Source organism: Uloborus diversus, unplaced genomic scaffold, assembly GCF_026930045.1.
Source record: "Uloborus diversus isolate 005 unplaced genomic scaffold, Udiv.v.3.1 scaffold_184, whole genome shotgun sequence".
NCBI lineage: Eukaryota > Metazoa > Arthropoda > Arachnida > Araneae > Uloboridae > Uloborus > Uloborus diversus.
Window position 1 is genome coordinate 39,834 of NW_026558334.1, and position 13,886 is coordinate 53,719.

A 13,886-nucleotide genomic window follows, 5' to 3' on the forward strand; every position below is an offset into this window, starting at 1 on the left:
AATTGGAGAACGTTCATCCTTCTCTAAAACTGCAAATCAACCTGTGTATCATTTCTAATAACTCGATGATATTTGTTGCGTTATCTAAATTACGCTTCTGGGAAGATCAGCACGTTCGTCGTAACAAGCATCCAGACTTTGCATACAGCTGCTTTTTATCACTCTGCGCTACATGAAGCTGTGAACTTTAAAACCAAAACTGTCGGTTTTCCATTTAAAAACGAACTATAGTTTTCTTCAACAAAAACTCGAAGCCACTGTTAAAGCCAAGGAATAGCAGTGACCACATTCACGAAATGATCACCAGTCTTCAATACATTTCACATTGTTTTGCATCATTTTAAATTATTTGGGACTTTTTTTTACACTGTTAATGGCATTTATTTTAATCATTCATTTTGTTTCTTAGTCGTTTTCAGTACCTACAGTTGGGGCAAACCTAACTTGGCAGCATTGGAAATGCTGCGCATATCCTAATCACAGCTTGACGACGCTTCCAGGTTAGTTTTGCCCCAACTACAGTTGTGATACATTTTATTAATGTTACTGTTTATGCAATGCAGCCAATATTTAATCATGGTTATAACTGCACCTTGATTGTGCCGACGCTAGTATACATTTGTTTCATCTTTTAATAATGGTTTATAATTATATCAAAACGGCAATGCATAATTTTAAATTTTTAACTGCTGCAACCTTTTTTATTGAATTTTTTTTTTTCATTTAACTATTTATTTTTACAAATAACTTGAAATTAGTTAGGTAAATTTTGTTAAAGTTTGATCCAAAAAATAGAGTAAAATCAAATGGATTATAAAGTCTTTTTTTTTTTTTGTTAATACTGTGACATTAGCTTTTACAAGTGTAATGCTAATTCTAAAATATTGGCATTGTGTAATTTTCAACTTTAGCTTTTTGAAACAACTGTACAATTTTCCAGTCAGCTAAGTTTAGTAAGTGTTGAAATTTCTATTTGAAAATACCTCACTTGAATGCACATTTCTTGAATTCAAAATTGGCATCAAAATTGTTTGACAGAACATTTAAATTTTTGGCATATCATCGTCTTGATTCCAAAAAAGAGGAAAAAATCGGTTATCATCGCTAAACGAAATGTATTTTATGTATGATAAGAATGCCATTTCACTTCACATACGCATCCACACATGTGGTGTAAAAATGGATCAATTCAATAGTTGAAGTCAAGTGTGCATTAAATAAAATTAAAGAAACTTATGTGGACATTCCACTACTTTGCACTCCTATTGAATAATCGATGCTTTTCAACATCTCAAAAGAGGTTTTACAAAGTAATGCTTCTTAAATGCGTAGATTCTTTCTCGAACCTATAAAAAATGCAACCGATAGAGAATTTCACTTACGAATGAAAAGACATTGGACGCTTATGTTAGCGCCTGAAAGTAACATCCCAGGAACAGAATATATTTCTGAGGGGGTAAAAGGAGCAAAATTGTAGTATAGTAGAACCTCAGAGGCGTAAGTACTTGTGCTCCTAGTTTGAAGCAAACTGCTGAGAAAAAACTTAAGAGATTCATATTACAGAGTTTTGTTTTGAACAGTTTTTGTCAATCGACAGGGATATAGTTTAGAATTGCGCAAAAATGTCATTAGATTTGGCATCTCATTTATCTACCAAATTTTCTATGTACCGCATTTCTTGAATTCGTAACTGGCAGCAAAATTGTTTAACAGAACCCTTAATGCGTTGCGTTATCTTTATTAATATAAAAAAAAAGAAAAATAATAATAAATAAATAAATGAAAATAAAGGAAATATGCTATCTTTTAGCAAAATATTTTATATGCATAATGAGAATACCCATTGGGGCAGTGAGAAGCAAAGGAATGTAAGTGGAATTTTAAGTTTCTAGTAACTCGCATTCAAATTTGAGGTTAGCCTTTAATTCAAAAAATAATCGAAATCGTGCTGTACTGCAGCACCTACTAGTGTTCTAACATTTGTACTGGTTATCTCCAAATTTTTAATTTTGTCACTTTGATCCCTTTGTTTCTCACTCCCTCAATTCTAGTCTGATGATATGTCATAAAGTGGTGTCCAAATTATAATGTTATTTAAGTCTGCATTGCAATCAACATTGATGTGACACAAAGAGAAGAAACTTCTTTAGGAGAAACAGAGTGGAATCAAAAACGGATTTGCGTAACTAGACTCTATACAGATCCTACTTGTGTACATACAGGCGTACCGAGAATATTCATTCTTATGAACTCAGGGAAGGTCAAAATGGTTCATTGGGTTGCCGATAACGGCTTTATATATGTATTCGTTTACGGATATATGGCTCATCGGACGTGCGGAGAATGGGCAAAACGAGTTGACATTCAGTGGACTGGAAGTTAGGCCAAAATTTGAGTGAAATTTTTTGATTACAATACTTTCTTTTTACTTCGTACAAGGAAGTATTAGTGTCGTTCGGCTTATAGCAGTCTCTTTTAATAACAAATTAATGGTGCCAGAAATGTTTTAACAATATTTTTCACGGAAAAACTTCAGTAATGACTCCTCGGATTAGACTTTTTACTGCATTTTTCCGGCAGCAACTGTTAATTTATGCTCTCTGCTTATTTCTAGGAGCTTTTAAAATTCAGGCTTACGTAATATTTGGTGTTCTTTGAACCTTGTACATTCTTAAGAATGTTTCATTACGACACTTGCAAGAAGGAAGAGGAGGGGGGGGGGGGCAAGGAACAATGTTTAAATGCTTATTATTGATCTGTCTCCCTTTTTCCATATGATGCTTTAACTGCACTGGGTTTGTTAACTTCATTCAATATCAAACCTGCAACGATTTTAATTAATCTGAAAAAGGGAAAAAGTAATCATTTTCATGCTTCAGATCGCTTTTGAGGGTGAGTACTACGGCACGCTGAGCTACCGCTTAGAGCACTGTCGTCAGAAAACCAGATTGTGTTTATAATAAGGTACTGCGAATAAATTCACACTTTCCCCATTAGTTTTGATCCCTTCCCCTTTTATCCCTCTATTTTTCATGAATATATTCATGTAAAATGCTTGATGTCACAAATTTTCCGTTTTTTGCACTTTCGTCATCTGTTGTCGTTTAGCTTTATTGTACAAGCTTGCTTAGTTGGTTTCAGATGTATTTACTGATTTACTTTATTTAACTGATTCGTTGGACACGGAAAAAAAAATTACGTTGTAGAAATTACATGTCTTCAGACACACAATTATTAAGTAGCTTACATCAGATGTCCCAAAACGGTTCAAAATTAAACAATTGTATAAATACTGAAAAAAAAAATCTGGATTCCTTTCATTTCTCTTCGAATGGTTATCTATTCAATATTTTTAGTTTGTCTGTCATCAAGGCCCGCGTAAAGCAGTCATACCTTTTGCGCAACGAAATATGTCAGTGTAGAGGAAACTGTTAGTTCTAATGATAATTAAATGTTTTTCGGATGGTTTGAAAGAAAAAAAAATCTTGCCAACAACGCTTGGTCACCTATGTTTTCTCTCTTGCGCAAAGCCCGATTTGAGACGCAACAAACTTAATGCGTAGTTAATCATGACATGTTTGCGTCATCGAATGTTGAACAATTTAAAATAATATATTTAGTTAGTTTTAACTGTGCGAAGGTGAAACTAGGTTATTATTGAATCGAATTTAGAACAGTATTCGTCAAGTTTTGCATGAGTTATACCAGCCTCATATAACGCTCTTTTATTTTACGATGATGTTTTAGTCAGGGATACTTAAAAAAAGATGAGAATGAACTAAGTAAAAAGGTAGGAAACAAGATTTTGAAAAACTTTAGCAAAATCAGTACAACAAGCTGCTATTCGCGAAAGTGAACCCACGTGCTGTCTTTTAACATTTAAAGGTTTTTGTCTGATTAAGTTGGGCACAAACGGTTACACGCAATGTATCAATAGAGCTCAAAATATAGTTTGACTAATTTCGCCTAAGCCCTTATTTCACTTCACCTTTTATAATTTTTGCAAGTGTGCAGTGTATCACCGTTATATAATTTTAAAGAAAATATTGAGCATGTTATGTGTAAAACAGAACCTCGCGCGAAGCATTGAGTTAAAATATAACAGAACTTTAATGTAACAGAACTTGAAGAAAGGTACCAATGGGATTAAACTCATTCTATGTTACTTCGATATAATGACCGTTAGCATTTGAAGAAATTGGTTAAAAGACTCCTATTCTTCGAGTTGCTTCGCAATGCTATATACCTTCGTGAGTATAACCAATGTGACTACAAATGATGCACCGAATGGGAAAATTAATCTAGAGTTGAAGCGACATTACGGAGTTGAGCTATATCAAGCGATATCAATACCAAAAAAGTACAATTTAGTCTTAAGGGCCCTACCTGAAATATTTAGTGTAAATAACATACAGCGAAAGATTATTTGAATTGTATTTTACACTAGTGGTACCCGCACGGCTTCGCCCGTAATAGCAAATTAAAAGGTCTTTTGGTTCGCCTGTATATTTACAAATGATGTGTAGTGAATTTTCTCGCCAATTGGCTGGTGCCCACGTTACGGTTCCACGTTATGATAATTTCGTATCTCGCCAATTGGCTTGTGCCCATGTTACGGTTCCACGTTATGATAATTTCGTAATTTATTCGTCCATCTTATGATATTTTTTTCTTAAAATTGGAATAGAAAAAGAACAAAATCGAATTTTCGAAAAATCGCTTCGAGGTGCACACTCCCATGCTACATACTAACTTTGTGCCAAATTTCATGAAAATCGGCCGAACGGTCTAGGCGCTATGCGCGTCACAGACATCCTACAGATATCCTACAGACATCCAGACATCCTCTGGACAGAGGGACTTTCAGCTTTATTAGTAACTAGTGGCACCCGCACGGCTTCGCCCGTAATAGAAAAATTAAAGGTCTTTTGGTTCGCCTGTATATTTACAAATAATGTATGGTGAAATTTCTCGCCAATTGGCTTGTGCCCTTGTTACGGTTCCACGTTATGATAATTTCGTAATTTATGATAGTTTTTTTCTTAAAATTTGAATAAAAAAAGAACCACATCGAATTTTCGAAAAATCGCTTCGAGGTGCACACCCCCATGCTACATACTAACTTTGTGCCAAATTTCATGAAAATCGGCCGAACGGTTTAGGCGCTATGCGCGTCACAGACATCCTACAGATATCCTACAGACATCCTACAGACATCCAGACATCTAGACATCCTCCGGACAGAGAGACTTTCTGCTTTATTATTAGTAAAGATTTCCTATACGATCTCAACTTTCATGTGAATATTCGTAGATACTATTTCAGTAATGTGGTTCATTTAAAGTGGGTGTATTGTAAATGAACCAACTATTCTTTAAAAGAAAAGTATCTATTTGGAACTAAGATTAGTATGTTTCTATTTGAACACATTAGGATTTTTTTGCTACATAATTTTTTTTTGTAATTATTAGAGCTAATTTGACCTAAACTGCCCCAAGCGTTCCCCGAATATTTTGATCATTTAATGAGAAAATTTCTTTGCCAGTAGCCGCAAACGGTAGAACAAGGCTGATTATAACCAGAGACGAAACGCCTATTCATTCAGATAAGACACTCTTTTCCAATCATCTTTTTTTCCGTCCATACAACTGAAAAGTTCAAGTTCATGACTATCCACAATCGTGAGACGTGTAGGCTGAACTGATGTATTTCTGGTCATCTTGAATCGCTCAATAAAATTTACGCGCCGTAATATTTTAAAAATTGTTTTCGTTTGAATCATTTCTAATAGGTATTTTTTTAGCTCTTCGTACATATGTAGATGACAGAATTTCTTCTGAACTGGATCTCCATTCACCTTCCAAATGTCAATTTTTGAAAATGTCAGAAAAAGCTTGATCATGAGTTCAGTATATCCCTGATATCTTCTCCGGAATGACACGGTTTAAAATTGCAATGTTTGGGATTTTTAAGAAAATGAAATGCAAATTTTATTCGATATAAATTGAATGCTGCACCTACACTAACGGTTCTGTTATACGGTCCCGTCAAAAATCTTTAAATATCATGTTTATTTATTTCTTTTATTTTCACACTTGAAACGGAATACTTTTTTTCTGTAGTCGCGAGAATCAGGGTATCAAAAAATACGGAACTAATTAATCGCGTTCTCTCGAGGGGTTCTGGGATCCTGTAGTTGAGGAGAGAAAACTTACAAAAAGTTTTAAGAATTTTGGAAAAAGCAAAAGCATAAACTATCCCACTTTAATATTGAAGGACAGTTCCCAAAATTTGTTAGAGCATTGATCAATGTGGTGTCCATTTTATCTAAAACTGAAATTACTCCTTAACGTCAATTTACTCTTTTAAAAATTTATAAACTTTTGAAATTCCCTCACCAAAATGATACTGTTTCTTAAGATTAAATGAATCAAATATGTATTGCTAGTACAAATTAACTGGTAAAAAGTAACTGGAAAACAAAGCGGAATAATCCTATCCGAATTCTGATTTTTTTTTCACGAGAAGGCAACGGGAATATTTCACGCTCTTGTTCAATGGACGTTGAAGGTTAAAACTAATTTCAACTTCAAGCAAAAATCTGCAACTCTAGATTTTTTGTTACCAAACGCAAAATACTTCCAGCCAACTTTGTTTGAAAGCAAACTGAAGAAATATACTAAGTGTGGCGATGGTTTAAAAAACCAACTACTGCGGAGTTCATAGACAATGCGTAGTTACAGTTAGAGCTATTACAAATTAAACAATTCTTGGATCAAACATTTTTCAGCTCAGTGAGTGTTGCATATTTAAAAACCGATTTTTTTTTGTGCATTTTGTTTTAGTGAATTTTTATGGCAAATTAAAGTAACATTATTGTTAAATATCACTAGTAAGAGTCATCACTAAAAAATTGACTTTAAAAGGATGTGCTTTTGAAATTTTGGCGCAAACTTATGTATCGATACTTGTAGTATACAATATTCTAATAATATTGGGTGTGAAGAATTTCCAAATTGTCTTTCTCTGCAGAGTTTATTCTAACTTTTGAAGCGTAAAATATTTCTCTTATGAAAACAAACATCAGAAATATCAAAAAGTGCTGAATAATATATGTAAATAAAAAATAGGGCAGTTCTTGTATAGATAATACTATTTTTAGATACCATATGTACATTGCTTTGCCACTCACGCTTTCGCTTCTTCCTACCAATTTTCCGTAAAAAAACTGGTCATGAGTAGAAGTTTCTGCGGATCCATCCATTTCTTCCGCCTTTTTTAGTACTTTTAGATCTTAGAGACAGATAGTGAATTTCTCGGGATGGGATGATCTGGAAATAATTTCAATCAAGAATGAAATATTTTTCTTACTATCACCACATTTACAACAAAAGGTTGTAGAGTTGGTTTCGCCATAATGCGAAAGATTGAAAATCTGTGTTATTTGAATCGGGAGCGAGACATTTCAGAAGCTACTCTAGACTTCCGGGTATTTTTAATGGACGAATCCCGAATTTCTAGTGTTTTTAATTCAAGTATCATAGAATCCTGGTTTTTTAGTTAACGTATCTCGGAAGAATAGAAACTTTTTGTTGAGTAGCCGTAACTTATTAACCGACATCCAAAATGTACCCTATTAAAGGTGTAATTTAACGCTCTAATCAACTCAGCAGAGGATGAATAAATTGAGCTTATTCTTCTTCGGTAGGTATCCAAGATGTTTTTTCTTTCAAGAAACGCGCTAGGAGACATTTTGTTTCCTACTTCTGTTGCGTAACAACTGATGACAAAAGCCCTAATTTTGAAAAGGAGAGAGAAGAAACAGATAGGGTTAAAGCTAGTTTGGCTATACACCTGTTCTTTCTTAATTACTTCATTGTTATAGCAATACAAAATACATACGCATTCTTATTACATTGCAATTATGTCCCACATACATGACGCCCTTTTCAGGGTTTCTGGCACAAAACTGAAGAATATTCCTCTATCACATTAATATTCCCTTTATGAGGATTACGTTTGAAATTCTTCCCTATTGATTTGAGATAAGTGACATCTAAAGGAGCCTTTAGTGATTGGAAACAAATTTGCATTTTTGAATTTTTTTAAAGCTTGAACAAAAAGCGCGTATATTTGAAAAATAAAATAAGCTTTTGTCAAAAAGGCATTGCTGATTCTGCTTAGTTTAGTATCAAATAAGATACATAAATTGAAATCATATGGCTCAGAATTTAAAAATAAACGGATGTTGATTATAACAGGCGTAACTACGAATAGATCGTCACTTTAAAATGTTTTAAGTAAACATTTTAGTGAAACAGGTGTCTATATGAAGCTAACAAAAATGTCTGATGTTCAGCACAGATTAGTTACTATGTAACTATTTGTAGATATTCTCTTTCTCTGCGGTAAATGAAATATAAATAAGCTCATTCTCGATTAACCCGTTCTTAGCTACAGGACAGTCGTGAGTCCTGTTTTTTCAACAGCATGAGAAAGTAGTACGTCCTGCAGAATTAAAAAACAAGTCTAGTCTTAACAGTTTAATTCTTACAAAATCTGCTCGAAAATATGCCGCCCATAAGTTTTATCAGCATACAAACTTAGAATGGGGGTTTGGGGCACTACACCCTCCTTTTCTGTCAGACTAGATTTTTAAACTACAAATGACGGAAATCTACTGCCATTTCTATGTCATATTTGGTATTTAAAACGTAAAAGAAAGCAGAAAAAGAGTCGAAGAAACTGGTGAATGCAATTTTCCGTGCCGCATACGACAAACCAATGCAGGCCGAAAATCTGTTTTCGGATTTCAGAAAGGAAAAACCATCAAGGGGTTTAAAAAATTGAATAACCGACGCTGTCTGGGATATTGAGGGTTTTTCATTTAAGTGTCTGTGTTCTTTTGCTCACAAGAATGGACTTTAAATGGCGTGTGCTATTTTGTCTCCATCCAAGTAAAATAAAATACATTGATTGTAGGTTACTTATCCGCATGCGCAGCCAAATTAGTAAAAATGAGCCAAACTAAAAGAAGACAGCAGTTGACTGGGAATCGCACGAAGCTGCTCTTATTCATTGTGGATACCTTAGACGTTAACAGAAGATATTGAATCGGTTATTTCAGAAAACAGGCAAACGTGATTACTTCAAATTTTCGGGAAGCATTTAGAGCATCGAATTAGGTTGTTTAACCGGGAGTGCAATGCTTTTATTGAAGGAAACGTACATAAATATGTATCCCTTTCAGTTTAAAATGTTGAAATCCTAACTGAAAGGAAATAATGTAAAGTGAACAATACTTTTTCGAATTTTAGATTTGCTTTCTTAAATGAGTAATTCAAGTTAGGTTAATGCCTGGTGGAGTGTTAGAGTAGGGGTAAATGCCTTCATTTCCAGCTGCGGAAAATGAACTTTGAGCTTACGTGAGCGATTGGCTCGTCATGATGGAAGTACAGTATGACTCTGATAAGTTGAGCTAAGACCTTGACAATGTTTCCCTCATGTAGAGGAAATTGGTAAGGAAGGGTGCACATAGCTCAGCGTGGAAGGGGAGGCAGACCATCACCTGGGACACCAGGGGGCGTGTCAGTTGCCCCTCCCCCACCCCCAGATTTTGTATACTATATAACTATGCATTTATATTTGCATTTTGTTTTTCTATACAAAATTTACTGAGTATATATCCCGACTCCCAGGAAAATTATGAAATAACAGGCCTAGGGTGGGAGGGGGGACACTTATCGGAATTGAAACTTACCCTCAATGCATGGAGAAAGGAATTGTGTGTAATATCCCGCTTTTTTAAAAACGAAGAACTCTTTTAATGTGGGAAGTTTGTTTAAAAGGGTAGTGCTTCTGAAGCTGTCCTCATAGCAGTCTTAACGCATAACAGTAACAACCTTCCCTTTTCAATAACATTCCAAAGAAGGAATATGCACTTTAAAAATCATTTTAAAAAATACTAGAGCTCTTTTCTTTTTGCATTTTTTTAACTGATAAATTAAGAACTATGAAGCAAGGTCAATTAATCAATTTTTTAAATTTGCCTTTTTTTTTTAATTTCAAATGTTTGTTTAGTTTAGGAGAGGGGCAGTTGCCCTCCCTTGCCCCCGTGTGGATTAGACCATGTTGGGAAGAGTCATGGGCGCTGAGCAGTATTACTTTTCAAAAGCACTGCAGTACAAACTCGCGAAAAAGCATATTCTCTTTTTTTCTGAATGTCCAGAAAGAGGTAAACATTGCCAAGGTCGAAGCTCAACGTATCAGATCCGCACTAAACCAGTCTGTTGTTTGGAATAGTTTCTATCAAATAACATGAACTGTTTCATTAGGAAGGATGTCTTGCAAAATGCTCTTTCTCGGAACTGGAGAATGGGTTTTTCAGGACTTACCATTTTCCAACCAATCCCACTTTCCTCGTCTGACAGTTCGAGGGCTGCTCGTCTCTCTTTTTGAACCCCGTCCCAACCTGCACTCTCTTGCAAGCACCCGGGTCGCCCATCCAGAGAGAAGTTCCCTGGTCTCGCTGCGTATTTTCGCGGAAAAGCTTTGGTGGCACGATGGATTCAACCGGTTTTTACCGCATGAACTGTAAAACTTTCCAATCGCCCGGCCGCTGACGTCGAGTGCCTGATATTGGCTGATGGTACCACGTTACCATCAGTCAATGACTGATCTGAAGTGGTTGTTTATGGAATAAATGAAGGACTGAATGGATGAATGTCTGAAACTGATGAGTGGTTGGTTGCAATGTATGGAAAGATTAACTGATCTGAAGTGGTTGTTTATGGAATAAATGAAGGACTGAATGTCTGAAACTGATGAGTGGTTGGTTGCAATGTATGGAAAGATTAACTGATCTGAAGTGGTTGTTTATGGAATAAATGAAGGACTGAATGGATGAATGTCTGTGAAACTGATGAGTGGTTGGTTGCAATGTATGGAAAGATTAACTGATCTGAAGTGGTTGTTTATGGAATAAATGAAGGACTGAATGGATGAATGTCTGTGAAACTGATGAGTGGTTGGTTGCAATGTATGGAAAGATTAACTGATCTGAAGTGGTTGTTTATGGAATAAATGAAGGACTGAATGTATGAATGTCTGAAACTGATGAGTGGTTGGTTGCAATGTATGGAAAGATTAACTGATCTGAAGTGGTTGTTTATGGAATAAATGAAGGACTGAATGTATGAATGTCTGAAACTGATGAGTGGTTGGTTGCAATGTATGGAAAGATTAACTGATCTGAAGTGGTTGTTTATGGAATAAATGAGGGACTGAATGGATGAATGTCTGTGAAACTGATGAGTGGTTGGTTGCAATGTATGGAAAGATTAAAAGATGCACAGAATGTATATATGTATGGATGAATGATTGAGTTTTTGTTAAATGAACATAGGATTGACAGTTGTAATAAATGGAAGAACTCTTCTGGCGAATTTTTGGTTTCTATAAAGAAAATTAAGTTTCTGCTCATTTAAGTAACGCAATTCCTTATATCAACAAAGAAGTGATTTGAAAAAAAAAAAACAAAGCTGAAAACATTTACAAACGCAGAGAACGTATTAATACTTATGCAGACGTTTGAAGATTCAAAAGAAAATGGTTTTAAGGGGAGTCAGTACCCTAAATACTTTCAAAAATTCGATTTTTTGATTTTTATTTATTTTGAAACTTGATTTCAATACCTTTTAAATGATACAAACTTCTTGATAGTGCTCATATTAGAAGTAAGTTAAAATAAGCTTTAAAAAAATGCAAACCTACTTTGCTGAGATGATTTTCAGCCTTAAATTGTAATATCTCGAAATGGTATTTTTGAAACTAAATGTTCCTTTTTCTCAGAAACTAAATTGTGTTAGGCTTTGACATTTTTACCACCTATTCCATACATCTAATTGCATATACTGAAGTAAATTTTTTCTCATATTCGAAAAATATTTCTATTAAGTTGATTTCGTGTTGAAAAATGGCATTTTTTGAAAAAATAGTGAATTTTTTTTTTAAACTAAGCATTCCTTCTGTAAAATTTTACTTCAGTGCAGAGAAAATAGTCTACTTGAAATACAGAAAAAATGCCATAATTGTATCTTTAATAGATTTTCAGAAAAAGGTACATGAACATGTGCAAATTAACATTGACGGTATAGGGGGTGCTACTCCCCTTAAGATGGGTTCAGAGCAATTTATAGATTGTAGCTTTGTAACTGATCCAAATGAGTAGAGAATCAGACTGAAGTAAATGCAAAAGAAAATAGTCTACTTTGAATATTGTTTATTGTTATTTTCTTTTTCAATGATTGATAATTCTTTTTCTATTCTGTTTTTCACGTTCTTCAAACCCTTCCTGAGTTCAAGAAAAAGCTGACAGTGATGGAATAAAAAAAGCTTCCATGGATAGTGAAAGTACTGAAAGTAAGTGCTTTAAACTCTTCTCTTTTATCTTGTTTTTATGATAAACATGTCGGAAGGCGTGTTCCTGATGTCAATTTTGGACATTACTTTACTTTTTCCCTTATGCACTAGGGGGCTCTGTTCCCTGCTAGCTTTGCTAGGCACCCTCCGCGGGGGGTTCAAATTGATGATTTTAGTGTTTTCCCCCCTGGATATCCGGCCCCTTGTCTCTGGCTCTCAAGATTTAGAAGGATGAGACAGGACGGAATGGCTTCCCGAGGGTGTTCGACATCCAACGGTATTAGTTTTGACAAGGTAACCATTGTCAGTCTGGAGGAGATAGGGTTACAGACACACAGACAGACGCGCAAAGAAATTCATAGTTTAGGTAGGATATTACGATGCATGCACTATTTTGTAAAAGAAAAAAATGTGCCTAAAAAAGTTGTTGAAATTTAAAATAATATGAAATATCTCTTATTGAAAACACACATGTATTACCTAGAGTTTCTATATAGAAGCTACGCTTCAGAGTCGCGCAATACGCGACCCTCCGTTCATTGGTCGAAGCCTCGAGTTTACCCCCGCAGGCGATAATGATTTTCCTCCCATAGACTTAACATGGAGCGTCCGAGAAGCTATAAAAAATACGCAGAATCCGATTAAATACATAACTGAAGAACTCTTTTGCTTTTTCTTATCAATGTATGGATGTTTAATCTATATGCATGTGCAGTTTTTTTTCTGGGAAAATCCCTTTATTTTTAAATCTTATTTTCTGTGTTCCGGTAGTAAAGCATTCATACTGCTTATACTTATTTTTTACTTAATATCCTTATACAACCTGCTTATTTAGATGCTATACGATATCTATGCATTCATTTTGTCATTATCACTTAATTATACCACTGTAAGCGCAGTCTACTGTTTTAAATTTTGCTTTTATATTCGTTTTTGTGTGCGCTTAGCTTGGCAAGCTTTTGAATGCATTTGGCGACAGCAACGGCCGCCAAGGTTTTGCTGCGTGCAAACAGGATTTAAATTTCCGTTTTGTTATTTTCTTATGAATATGAATTACTATTAAGTAAAAGTGACTAGACATTCTGAATTGTAGCTTTAGATCTGTGATTGCTATATTAATGTTAATAATTGAATCGAAATATAGACGCATTGCGCAATTTGTAGTTTTTTAAAGAAATAGTTGATTGCTTGAACTTATAGAAATTACATGCATGAATCACTTTAATTTTCACACCTGTTTATGAGAATATTGAATTATATTCCGTAAGATATTTGGTTTTATTAGAATTAATGTATTTAATTGTTTTGCGGTAAGGTTAGATGTAATGCAGTATTTTTTTTTTTTTTTTTTTTTTTTTTTTTTGTTTCCTGCAATTTGAAATGAAGTAAGTCCCTCTGAAATGGTTTCAAGAAACCACAAGATGAAAAGACAAGGGGCTTTTATCGGATGTCCACAAGTTCACTTA